Here is a 12,347-nt window from a genome sequence, read left to right as displayed (position 1 = left end):
TAATTAAGGCTCAATAATCAAATTAAGTTGCACCTAGCGGTCTAGTCCATGCTGCCTGTACACCATAGGACACCACCTATCCTTTCATTAGTAATTTTCTATATATGAAGGCTACAACTGTTCTCCATCCTTTAGATATAGAAAGGCCACTGTACAGTACAAGAAAGCCAAGGAATGTAATAGAAATGTGGCAACATTTCTAAAATTGAATTGGAACAAATTTCCAGTCTTAGAGTAGGGAAAACATATATTCGATTAAAATGAATATTCTCCCTAGATTATATCTGGAGAGTGGTCATTTGCAAAGACTTCAACATGGAGACACACTCCTTGTTCAAAGAAAGGTGGAAGAAATACCAAAAATCAGTGTTACAGCTCTAACATCAACTCTGAAGCGAAATGGCTTCAAGGTCAGCAGCCACTGTCTCAGTGGAAGCAATCCTTTCTCTGAGTCAGAGGGTCTAGGTTCAAGTCCCACTTGAGAGACTGGAGCACAAAAATCAAAGTAGATGCACCAGGACTATAATGTCAAAGATGCTAACTTTTGTCTAAGTCATGAAACATCATTGATGTATTCCCCCATCCCCAAAAGAGCAGTCGTGCTTTTCTCCAACTGGCTTGTGCATTTACTCCTCGTAGGCAGGAGGAGCGTGATGTCTGCCACCAGCATCAAGCCCAGGCTGCTGGGTCCGGTGGCATGTTCTCCTTTGTCAACTGGCAGGATAGAGCACTGCATTCCCACCCTATCCAGCAGCACCTCATACTGGGGAAGGAGGGAGATAACCTTCCTTTCTGAGCCATGTCCTGTGTGACAGTGACAGAAGGCCACACAGTTTGAGAACAGTTCCTGGTTTCCAGGAGTATCAGCTCCATGTGGGGCCTGTGGTGTGAATGTCGGAAGGTCCCAGCAGCAGCCAATATCTGCTCCCTCTCCTGAGACATTGTTAAATAAAGCGGGTGTTATAGAGCTCGGATGCGTCAAGAGAAAGTTGATGGTGGTAAAGGTAATGTCTTTGAATGTCCTGATGAGATGGTTAGAATCTCTATTCAGTGGAGTGTCTGTCAGACACTGTACGGCATCTCCTCTTACCTTCATTCATTCACAGGATGTGGGCATCACTGGCTAGGCAGCATTTATTGCCCATCGTTAATTGCCCAGAGGCAGTTAAGAGGCAACCACATTGCTGTGGATCTGGAGTCACATATAGGCCAGACCAGGTAAGGATGGCAGATTTTCTTCAATAAAAGACATTAGTGAACGAGATAAGTTTTTTCAACAATCAACAATGGATTCATGGTCATCATTAGATTCAGATATTTGTTGAATTCAAATTCCACCATTTGCCAAGGCTGGGTTTGAACTTGCATCCCCAGAATTCTATTTGGGTCTCTGGATTAATGATAACACCACGAGGCCATCACTTCCCTGATAATGTATGTTATTTAGAATTCACTGCCAGAAAATGTGTAGAATACATATCCAATCATGGCTTTCAAATGGGAACTGGATAAGTACCTGGAGAGAAAACGAGTGGGCCTCAGGAGTTGAGCAGAGCAGTCCTGTTAGCCAAGTTGCTCTTGTAGACAGCTGACCTGGACATAAAAAGCCAAATGGCCTCTTTCCATGCCATAACCATTCTATGATTCCATATTGCCTTGTCTGGCTTGATGATATTTTGCTTTTTAATGCTTTTGTGAAGCACCCTGGGATGTTTTAACACATTAAAGTGCAATATAAATAAAAGTTAGTTGCCGAATTGCAACAAACTGGGAAATTATTGTTCTGCTGCTATATTTGGAACAAAGATAATACCAGTATAAATTTACTATAATTGTGATTTTAACTACTGGTATTGTTTAAAACAATAACATTTGCATTCATTTGTACTGAACACTATGAACTAAAAGCAATGTTACGAGGCAGTAGTCTTGTTAACCCCGATCTGCAGGTTATTGCCAGTCAGCAATTCTGCCAAAAGGAAGTTTATATTAAACCAAACACAATAAAGACCCGTTTTTCCATTGTGTTGCTATCCACTACTGCTTTCTGAAGTTCCTGGTCAGACTTATAAATAAATAAATGCTGAGCTGGATCAGCGCACTTGCAAAACCAAAGTCTTAGTGCAAATTAGTATGATGAAATAAGTAGAATAACACACAAAATAAGCTTGGCATCCATATTCTGACCCACATTTTCCATGTAATTCTTTTTAAAAGTTGTAAAAACATCTATACTGGATGTGACAAAGACAAGGGGATAGACATTCATTCCAGGTGATTGTGCAGAACAGCCTGACGTTTGCTGCTCTTGATCTTCCATTTCATCGCAGTCAATAGAATGAAATATCACAGAGTCAATCCAATGCTGCCCTGTTCTGCACCACTGCCCCAGTGAAATGTCGACCCCAGGCCACCAAACAAACCGAGAGAGCAAGGTAAAGCACAACAGAAGAACACTGAACACAAGGAGGTATTGTGTGGTCTGGTTCTCCAAAGCCAGCAGTTCAAATGCCTTATAAAAATTGAAAGAGAGGTGCAACAATTCCATACAGCTATTTAAACTGAGGTAATTTAACTTTGGATTTGTCCACTTCCATTAACACTTAAGAGTGTGGTTAAAATTCAGGCCTTTTTTGGGTTTAGCCTATCGACTGACATGCATTAATCCTCTGAACTACGGGTAGTCACTTATTGCTTTGCCAGTTTTCTGATGGACAGAGACCTCCAAAATAGTGACACCGTCAAATTCTTACTGACAGAATATTAATGTTTGCTGTCAGAACCAATGCAGTGAATCCCAACTGAGTGAAGTTTCAACACAGGTCCTACAACATAGGAAACAATTGTGCAATTTAACACTTTAAAGCAGCTGGAAACAGTTAAGGGCCCCGTCCACATTGTAAAGGTTAGTATTGGATTACTCTGCTTAAAACCTCCTCAAGAACAAATTTCCATCATTAAGCTCATCTTGGCAGAGGATCAAGTGGCCCTTTCTTGTTTTCATACCTTCTTGAAACAAAATCCATGCCCATTAAGCAGGATACTGCACATAAGGTCAGGCAGACATTGGTTTAGTTTGCAGTAATAATGTTTTTCTGGTGCGGTTGAACACCCAAAAATGTTTGGGTCCACTTCTTGCCATCAACCATGAGACCATCAAGTATAGCTCGAAGTCACTCAATTTCCTGGTCGTGAACACAATCAGCAAACCAAATATTGTTTATTACATTCTCGCAATATATTTATAAACATATCACCTCCCAATGAACTTTCAGTGTCTCAGAATACACCTCACCACATCACAACCTAGATAAACTTCTGAATTCATGGTCAGAATGTCCACTTACTGACATATATGCAGATGTACATCTGCTTTCAGTGTGACTGATGTGTAAAATTCTTTCTTATTTTCAAATTATTTTTAAACCAATGATAATTCTTTTCATCAATGTTGCAGAATAAAAACAATAAACTGAATGATTAGACTATTCAATAATCCAGTCACAACACTGGGCTACACAACTCCCTCATCCATCAGGATCTTGAGTTATGCTGTCCAAGGTCACACTATTGATTTCTGTACATTTAACCAATACCAGTTCATACTGTACTCTGTCTATGCCAACTGTGATCAAAATAAAACATTATTTACCTACAACTTTACTTCAGTACTTGTAAAAGGAAAACTAAACTACATGACAACCAAATCTGGACATCAAGTGTTTCTGAAAGTAGAACCACATGTTCAATGAGTATAATTTTGATATTTCTAAAAAGTATTGAATTACTGAAAACAACTTGAATCAAGCACATTTCCATATTTCAATATTTATATAACTCTATTCTGGACTAAATACACAAAACAAAATTCCCTCTGCTCCTTAAAAATGGAGTTAATTAATCACAGATAACAAATTCTTCAGAAGTGATAAAGTTTCCCAAGTGGATAGTGAAGGGACAGTGGGGTAAAAGGAGCTGATATGAAGGAGAGAGGAAGATATGCAGGTCGGACCATCTCCCACCGCCCTTGGGCACTTCCCAGTAGGTTTGCTTGACCATCAATCTCACACAAACTGTTGTGATGCCTCTTTAATCACTAGCAGAGGCCTTCAGCCAGTCAGAGCGATATGACTGTATGGAGATACAAAAACAAATCACCCTGCCCAATTGGGGTACAAAAGAAATCTGGAGAAGGTTTCTCCATGCCAACAAAATCCAGTGCAGGAGATCATATTGCTCTCCACATATTGTACAGGATACCTAGCTTTCATACAATGTCATCATCACCACCAAAGATAGCAACACATCCAGCTCTTGCCCATTCAAATCATTCACCAAGAAAGCCAGAATCCTGTTTCACACTATTCTCTCAGAAATCAAGACTGATTGAATATTTAACTTAGTACTGCCTTTAACTTGAAGTTATCAATGTGATCTGATTTACCCTAATCTATCCAGTTGAAGTAAATGTGTCCATGCAAACACAATTGAATCCCTCATTATTTTATAAACTTGAACCAAATTGGTCCCAAGGCTATGTTTCTTGAAAGCAAACAGAATTTAGCACTTTAGATCCAAACCATTACCAAATTCTCAATACCCCAACAAATAGAGAAAACCATAAACATTATTATAAATAAGGTCCACTCAAAATTTTGTGAAAGGGCAAAACGTTTTGTTTTGGAGTATGGCTGAAATTTTAAAGAACGATGCACCAAAAACACTCCATTCTTTTTCTTTCCAAACAAGCTTTGATTCTGGGGGACAACTGTATATTTAACGATACATCAGCTCAAGGACATAAAACTGCACTTTTTAAAGTTAAACAACATTAATATTTTTCTTTATATTTGCATATCCAAGGGGAAATGTGCCTCAGACACCCATTCCCTCACAACCCATCAAGGCCTGCTGGTAATTGTTTAGCATTCTCCAGAGTCCTAACTGTCACATACAGCAAATAAAAGAGAAAATCTTGGCCTAGATGCAGAGGCCAGTGAGTTACTCACTGAGATAGTTGGCCTGTTGGCTCATTAACAGGTAGCTCAGAGGCAAGTACTTCACTCTAGCATAAATCAAAGGAAAATCCTGGAGAAGCTGGAGTTAACATGGTGATCAAGAAGGAAAAGTTGGGTTAATAATCCAGCACGACCAAACCTGCTGAGTACCTCCAATAGAGTCATAGAGATGTACAGCATGGAAATAGGCCCTTCGGTCCAACCCGTCCATGCCTACTTTGTCTTTACCTCACCTTTCCAAGATTTGTAATGTTTAGCTTTTAATTAAAGCCAAGTCGAGTCACCAGCATTTTAGTTAAAGTGCTTGTACAAAAACGAGAAAAAAAATTCCATTCCTCAAGACTAAACGTCTTGATGAGCAAAACAAAAACCCAAAAAATACAAATGAACAATTATTCAAGTACAATAAGACTGGAAACAACAAGCATTACACTTAAATTGGATGCTAAGAGGTTAAAAAAAACACACGTTCATGCTTACAAATTCACTGGAATTATTTAGAGAAACCAGTTTATAGTATAGCACAAAAATTAATCTTACCTTGCTCACCCCCAAGTTCAGGTACTGTGGACCAGCCAATCTTAATATTACAGGTTCCAATAATCACAAATAATTCAAACGATCACACTGTCAAAAGGCTTTTACTGCTTGTTGTCAATGGGTGGAATGCTTTAAAATGACAAAGTACCTCAACTATGAAAGGAAATGGTGAAGTAGGCCGCTTCCCTTTGTTGGAAGCACATTTCCCGTTGGATATGCAAATATAAAGAAAAATATTAAAACCAGAGAGATTTCTGTGGGTTGTTATTCCTGTCTGAATTCCATAGGGAACTCCATAACCGAAGCTGGGGAGTAAGAGCATTGGGGGACAGAGGAAAGGGTGAGGAGCGACAGACTAGAGTGATGGACCGAAAGAATTTTAATGATACAACAATGATCTTATAATCCAACTATTCTCTGTACTTCTTTATCATTTCCCATTTATCCCAAGTATCATAACAAAGCCATCGATTCAAGGATTATGTGATGGTTTAAAGTCAAAAAGAAATCTGATATTGAAATAGCAATTTTTCAGTAGATTTATGATAAAATGTCCAACGCTGACTGGGGTTGGTGGAACGGAATCCAATAACAAACTGAAACGAAAGTACAGAGTGAATCCCTCTTTGAATTCTGTATTGTGCAGTGCAGAATCACAGTAAGAAAGATGACAGTTTGAAAAGGCACAGTAAACAGGCAAATAGATTTCTCTCTGCCCAAGACTTACTATTTCCTTTCTAACCATTAGTTAAATATTTCCAGTCCTTATTCAAAGGCATTGGTTATTAACAACACACAACTAAATGTTAAGTCATTTAATGGCACTAAATTACTGGAATCAACCATCAAATTCCTTGCAAATTCATACCCTATGTATAAATGATCAGTTAAGCAGATGTTTTGCTTGTGCATTGCTGTTTTCTCAAGCAGCCAAATTTAGAAAGCACACTGAAAAAGATTGTTTATATATAGAAAGAAACACAGCATGCCTTGTTCTAAGGCAAGAAGTTGTAATGATCATCAAGAGCCAAACCATATCTTGTATTCTGCATTTTCATTACCAGAGGCATGAGTTTCATTTGTTAGATTATCCTAAACAATTCTTGTTCATTGTTACTTAAAATATCCCACAAATCGTAAAATACAGAAACCCGGACTAACTATGTCGTGAAGTTGAAGAGGAGCAAGGAGCTTGAAATAATGCCACAAAGACTGGTACCCCATCACCAATTCACCCTTTATTTATACGTGCTTAGTTCATGACAGAGCCATGATAGACTTGACATGTCAACATGCTCAAAACTGTAAACAAATGATGAACAAATTGCCAGGATATTGAATGGAGAGCCAAAGCAACCAGACAGAAGTCAGACAAAGCCATGGTCAGACCACACCTAAGAACTAACTGCACTCACCTCTGGTTACCACACCATGAAGAATTCATTCAAGCATTAAAGGTGGTAAAAGAAAACCAATTCCTAGGATTGTGCCAGGAGAAAGGAGAAACATGGTCTTTTCAGTCTTAAGGAAATGTGTGACAAGTGCTGCTATAACAAGGTAGCTCTGGGAAGAACAAAAATACATGGACTCAAACTAGTAAGAGGCAAACTCAGAGCATATTTCAGGAAGCAATCCACAGAGTGACCAAACCTCTAAACACACCCCCAAATGGCACGGTGGAGGAAAGAATCTATGAACTGCTTAAGAACCAGCTGGATTCTCAAATGGGAAACTACAGTGTCATTCTGAATGGGTAAACTTAGATGGCCCCCTTCATCCAACACTACCCTGTGAATTACAAGATGTGGTAGTAGAGAAGAGAATGTAAACAGTGAATATGATCTAAGGTTTCTGATGACTACTGAGTACCATAACCTCCACCATCCTCATTCACTTGCTTGACTGGCAAGAACAGGGTCAGACCCACTGACCAAAGGGTGCCAAAAGTGAAGCTATTCAGGGAACTACTGGAGGGGTCAGCCTCCTATGGAAATACTTTCCACAGTGAATTATCACTTGAAGAGATGAGGATCCAAAAGCAAACTGGATGGATGATAAATCAAAATTTGTAAAAAATCACAATTCTTGAACATAAATGTAGGGTGCAGTGACATTTTAGTAATTTCAATATTAACAACGTAGTTATGCACAAGCAGAAATTAATGGTTAACCTTTAATTTTCTTGCCAGAGTGACAGCACTGCACAGATCAATAGCACTATTTCACCCCTTCCCCCTGATCTGAAGCACGGGTCTCTAGGTCACATAAATTGGCAAATTAAAAGTGCATCGGAGATAAAATGTATACCCTTGAAGCTCTGGCTGATCTATTACCATGGAAAAGGAATAGGAAGTCAGTACCAGAGATTTAGCTATGAGGTATTTTATAGCCTAGACCGTCATAACAAAAACATTTTTCAAAAATCAATGGCATTCAAATTCATTAAATGTTAAGCACTCCAAGCTTATAAATTCTAGCTCATGAATTGTATGGTCAGGTTTCCTTTCAAAATAATTTCAGAAAGCAGCATCTGATCAATATTCAACATGCTTTCCCAACTTTATTAAAAGAAAGAAAACTTTTTAAAGTAAATTTGTGGTTACAGAAAGTAACAAGGATAGAAAGTCCAAATAGTTAAGTTATTTTTCCAATTCAGAACAAGAAAATAGAGTGTGATTTAGAGCCCAGTACATTACCCTAACTAAAATTGATCTGAAAAACAAGTCAAAGTGTCAAAAATGTACACAAGTACTTATACAGAATGGCAGTTCAATAATATTTTTAAAAAAACAGAGTAATAGAGTCATAGAGATGTACAGCATGGAAACAGACCCTTCGGTCCGACTCGTCCATGCTGACCAGATATCCCAACCCAATCTAGTCCCACCTGCCAACACCGGGCCATATCACTCCAAACCTTTCCTATTCATATACCCATCCAGATGCCTTTTAAATGTTGCAGTTATAATAGCCTCCACCACTTCCTCTGGCAGCTCATTCCATATACATACCACCCTCTGCATGAAAAGGTTGCCCCTTAGGTCCCTTTTAAAATTTTCCTCTCTCACCCTAAACCTATGCCCTCTAGTTCTGGACTCCTCCACCCCAGGGAAAAGAACTTGTCTAGCTACCCTATCCCATGCCCCTCATGATTTTATAAACCTCTATAAAGTCACCCCTCAGCCTCCTCTGCTCCAGGGAAAACAGCACCAGCCTATTCAACCTCTCCCTATAGCTCAAGTCCTCCAACCCTAGCAACATCCTTGTAAATCTCCTCTGAACCCTCTCAAGTAAAGGAGACCAGAATTGCACACAATATTCCAACAGTGGCCTAACCAATGTCCAGTACAGCCACAACAAGTCCTCCCAACTCCTGTATTCAATACTCTGATCAATAAAGGAAAGCATACCAAATGCCTTCTTCACTATCTTAGCTACCTGCAACTCTACTTTCAAGGAGCTATGAACCCGCACTCCAAGTTCTCTTTATTCAGCAATAAAATTTGCTATCCCAAAATGCAGCACCTCACATTTATCTAAATTAAACTCCATCTGACACTCCTCAGCCCATTGGCCCACCTGGTCAAGATCAGTTTTAAAGTTTTCTGTTCATGGGAAGACTGAGAAGGGAATCTCAAAGAAGTGAAGGCGGTTCAAGAAAATTAAAGTCTGCTCTCCCTGCCGATGGTCAGTATGAGTCTCGCCCAATGAGTTATAGGATATACACATGAGGTGGTATTGTAGAGTACCTTATAGTCAGCTAGGACACCAATTGCAGCCTTAAGTGGCAGCAGCAGCCCTTTGCTATACTTAATCATTTATAAGTGACTCCTGTTGAAGAGAGTGGATTGTGGTCTCTTGCACTTATCCGACTTGCTTCACTTCTCCGTAGGCAGAGTCAAAAAGTGTGGCACTCAAAAAGCACAGCAGGTCAGGCAGCATTCAGGGAGCAGGAGAGGCGATGTTTCAAGCATAAGCTCTTCATCAGGAATGAAGAAGAGCTTATGTTCAAAACTTCGACTCTCCTGCTCCCCGGATGCTGCCTGACCAGCTGTGCTTTTCCAGAGTCACACTTTTTGACTCTGATCTCCAGCACCTGCAGTCCTCATTTTCTTCATAGGCAGCCGTGATGTCGGAGCTCTGGAATCCCCATGCCAAAGCTTTCCAGCCTTTTTCTCCTGCTCAAAGTACTGCTAACATCTCCCTTTTTGACCATTTGTCCATATGTCATTACGTTATGTGGTTGGGTGTCAAATCTTATTTGGTAATGCACCTATGAAGTGTCTCAGGTCATTTTACTACATTTAAGGTGTGATTTAAATTGTGCAAGTTGTTACTGCTGAGGATCAGATTGAACTCAGTGTTGATGCCCCAAAGCAATGAACAATCTGCCTGTAAACACTGTCCAGAATCATCCAAGAATGAAACTGTATTTCACCACAACCCAACGTCAGGGGACAAAGGGTGTAAACAATGTTCCAGTGAACAATAATTCAGGTTTTTAATCCATCCAAAGTCAGAACTTTCTGATATCTGATATTAGAATCAGATTGTACACAATGTGCATTTACGTACCTCGCCCACAAGGATGAAGAGAGTCAGTCAGCAGATGACCAAAGTTCAATTTTACTGCAGCAGACACACATCAGACTCAATTGAGGAATAAATATAAGGTTCATTATTAGATTAGAAAATGGATAAAGTAGTTTCTGTCTGCCACTGACAATAGGCCATACACTCCCTTCGACTTGTTTTGGGACATCACCTTTCCCATTGTGCTCTCGAATGATAATCAGCCACATACACGTGTAAATTACATACAGCATATTTATCTGTACATCCCTGGAGAAATAAAGCATCATTTATAGAAAGAATCAGACTTCTTTGAGGTAAAAATACAATAGCACACAATAAGAAATATTTTAAACACACAGCATTATGAATGTAGGTTTGCTCAATGAGCTGGAAGGAACATTCCAGGTCAGTGAGCAAACCTACATCCAGAACCTCAACCCGAGCTACAAATCTTCTCAAAATTCGCTAATACAGCATTATCTATGGGTCAAAAACTGAATCTTGTTCAGGAACCAGAAGAGATCGGATGCGGCCAGTTTTCAATCATCTCTCATATCTACCAAGACTGGGCACTTAAAGAAACAATTCTCATAGCAGAGGGTGTTCCCTCATCCTGACTGTCCTGGGATCAAAGCTCAACATCCCTCTGTTTATGAACTAATGTCAAATGGACACCAACAGTGTGTGTCAGAGGTGTGTTTTGTGTGCGTGTGTGTGTGCTGCGTGTGTGTGTTTTGTGTGTGTGTTTAAGACCAAGAGAGAAGTCTGAATCTATTTCCATCCCTATAAATTAGGAGTAATGCATTAACACCTAACTGACAATTTATAGTATTTGTATCGTTTATGCGGAAATGCCCTTTCAAAACCAGGTCCCCATCACCCATCAAAACTCCTACTAGACCTACTTCAAGAGACTCTAGGTCAAATCAGTTGTGCTAAGGGAGTCCACTAAAACTTCTTTAAAATGCTCAGGCAGCAGAAGAAATTGCTGTATGTGGACCCTGCCTTTAAGAGAATCCACCTTTAATGATTCCCTGTGCAGTGTGTACACAATGTTATGAGTCTGCCTTGCTGTTACCTGCCAAGGACCTGCAAACTTTACCCACAAATACCAGTTAGTTTGTTGTAATGTCTGATATATAACTAAGAGTGTGTTTTACAGTTTGAAATAGTCTAACAGAATGTGCTATCATCTCTGAGTTTCGTTTCATTGGTGTGGAAACAATTAATGAAATACCCTTGAAAAGGAAGGTAAAATCAGCAGCATTTTTGTCACTGCACGTATTTCTACAACGGAGTTAGTAATATGGGGTTTGCTTCTTGTGATTTCAGTAGACCATCTACATAAAAATTTCAAAATTAATCTCAATTTATGATGCTCGAACAGTTTTGAATTTCAGCTGTCAGAACTGTACATCACTTTGTAATATATATTTTGGTGAAAGGTTTGAATTATATCCTGTTCATGATACAATTAAACACTTCACTGGAAATCAATGTAAAACTGATGAGCCTTGAAAATGGTGCATATGGTTTCGAACATTATAACATATTGCCTTCACTGGAAACCCTTTCAGTAGCAATTTAAATCTACTTACAGCTCCTGCTCCTAATGGTAACCCTTCAACAGATTTGTGTAATATGATAAAAAAAAGTGAACATTTTAAAAAATTAGTCAACTACTAAATTGTCCATAATAACAGAATATTAGCAGAGAGTCAGCTGGCTAATTTGTACCAAATACTGAGCTTCATTTTTCTGAGGGTCTCAGTTTACAATAAATTACAAAATTGCATCTATGATGAAATAGGAAAGGTTAGGAAACAGCACTGACAAATGCAGCCTGAATAAAGGCACTCATATCTTTCATTACCAAAACAGTACTTGATGCACCTCCAAATCAGAATTCTGTAGGTTCAAATCTCCCGAGAGGACTCAATACTACATTGTCCACACTGCAACATCAATACCAATTGTGCAGGATCCTGATTGCCCTGAGACCAAAAGGGTTAATTTGCTCTGCTGACCTGCAGGAAATTGGATGTTCCAAGGCTAGGGTGGTATGCCTCTGTCTTAGGGTGGTACATCTCGATCTTACAGGTAGAATGTAAAGAATTTACATTCCCATCCCTTGCCATTCAGAACCATTTGCATGGCCATTTCCTAGTTATTCAAAGTAAAAGAATTACATTATTATCTCCTCTTCAGAACTCA

General features: G+C 39.2%; 1 protein-coding gene across 13 annotated transcripts in view; it reads right to left on the bottom strand.

The window, feature by feature from the left end:
• Positions 1-12,347, bottom strand: part of cux2b (cut-like homeobox 2b) — a 329,671-nt gene that overhangs the window by 194,468 nt on the left and 122,856 nt on the right. The window contains exon 1 of one of the 13 annotated variants that reach the window (XM_072587529.1): positions 5,559-5,650. The exons of the other annotated variants lie outside the window; for them this stretch is intronic. The gene's annotated coding sequence lies outside the window, so the exon portion shown is untranslated. Of the gene's footprint in view, positions 1-5,558; positions 5,651-12,347 lie in introns of those variants that run through there. 13 annotated transcript variants of the gene reach the window in all.

The sequence above is a fragment of the Chiloscyllium punctatum genome, chromosome 17 (assembly GCF_047496795.1).
Source record: "Chiloscyllium punctatum isolate Juve2018m chromosome 17, sChiPun1.3, whole genome shotgun sequence".
NCBI classification, from domain to species: Eukaryota; Metazoa; Chordata; class Chondrichthyes; order Orectolobiformes; family Hemiscylliidae; genus Chiloscyllium; species Chiloscyllium punctatum.
This window is presented reverse-complemented; position numbering and strand designations above follow the sequence as displayed.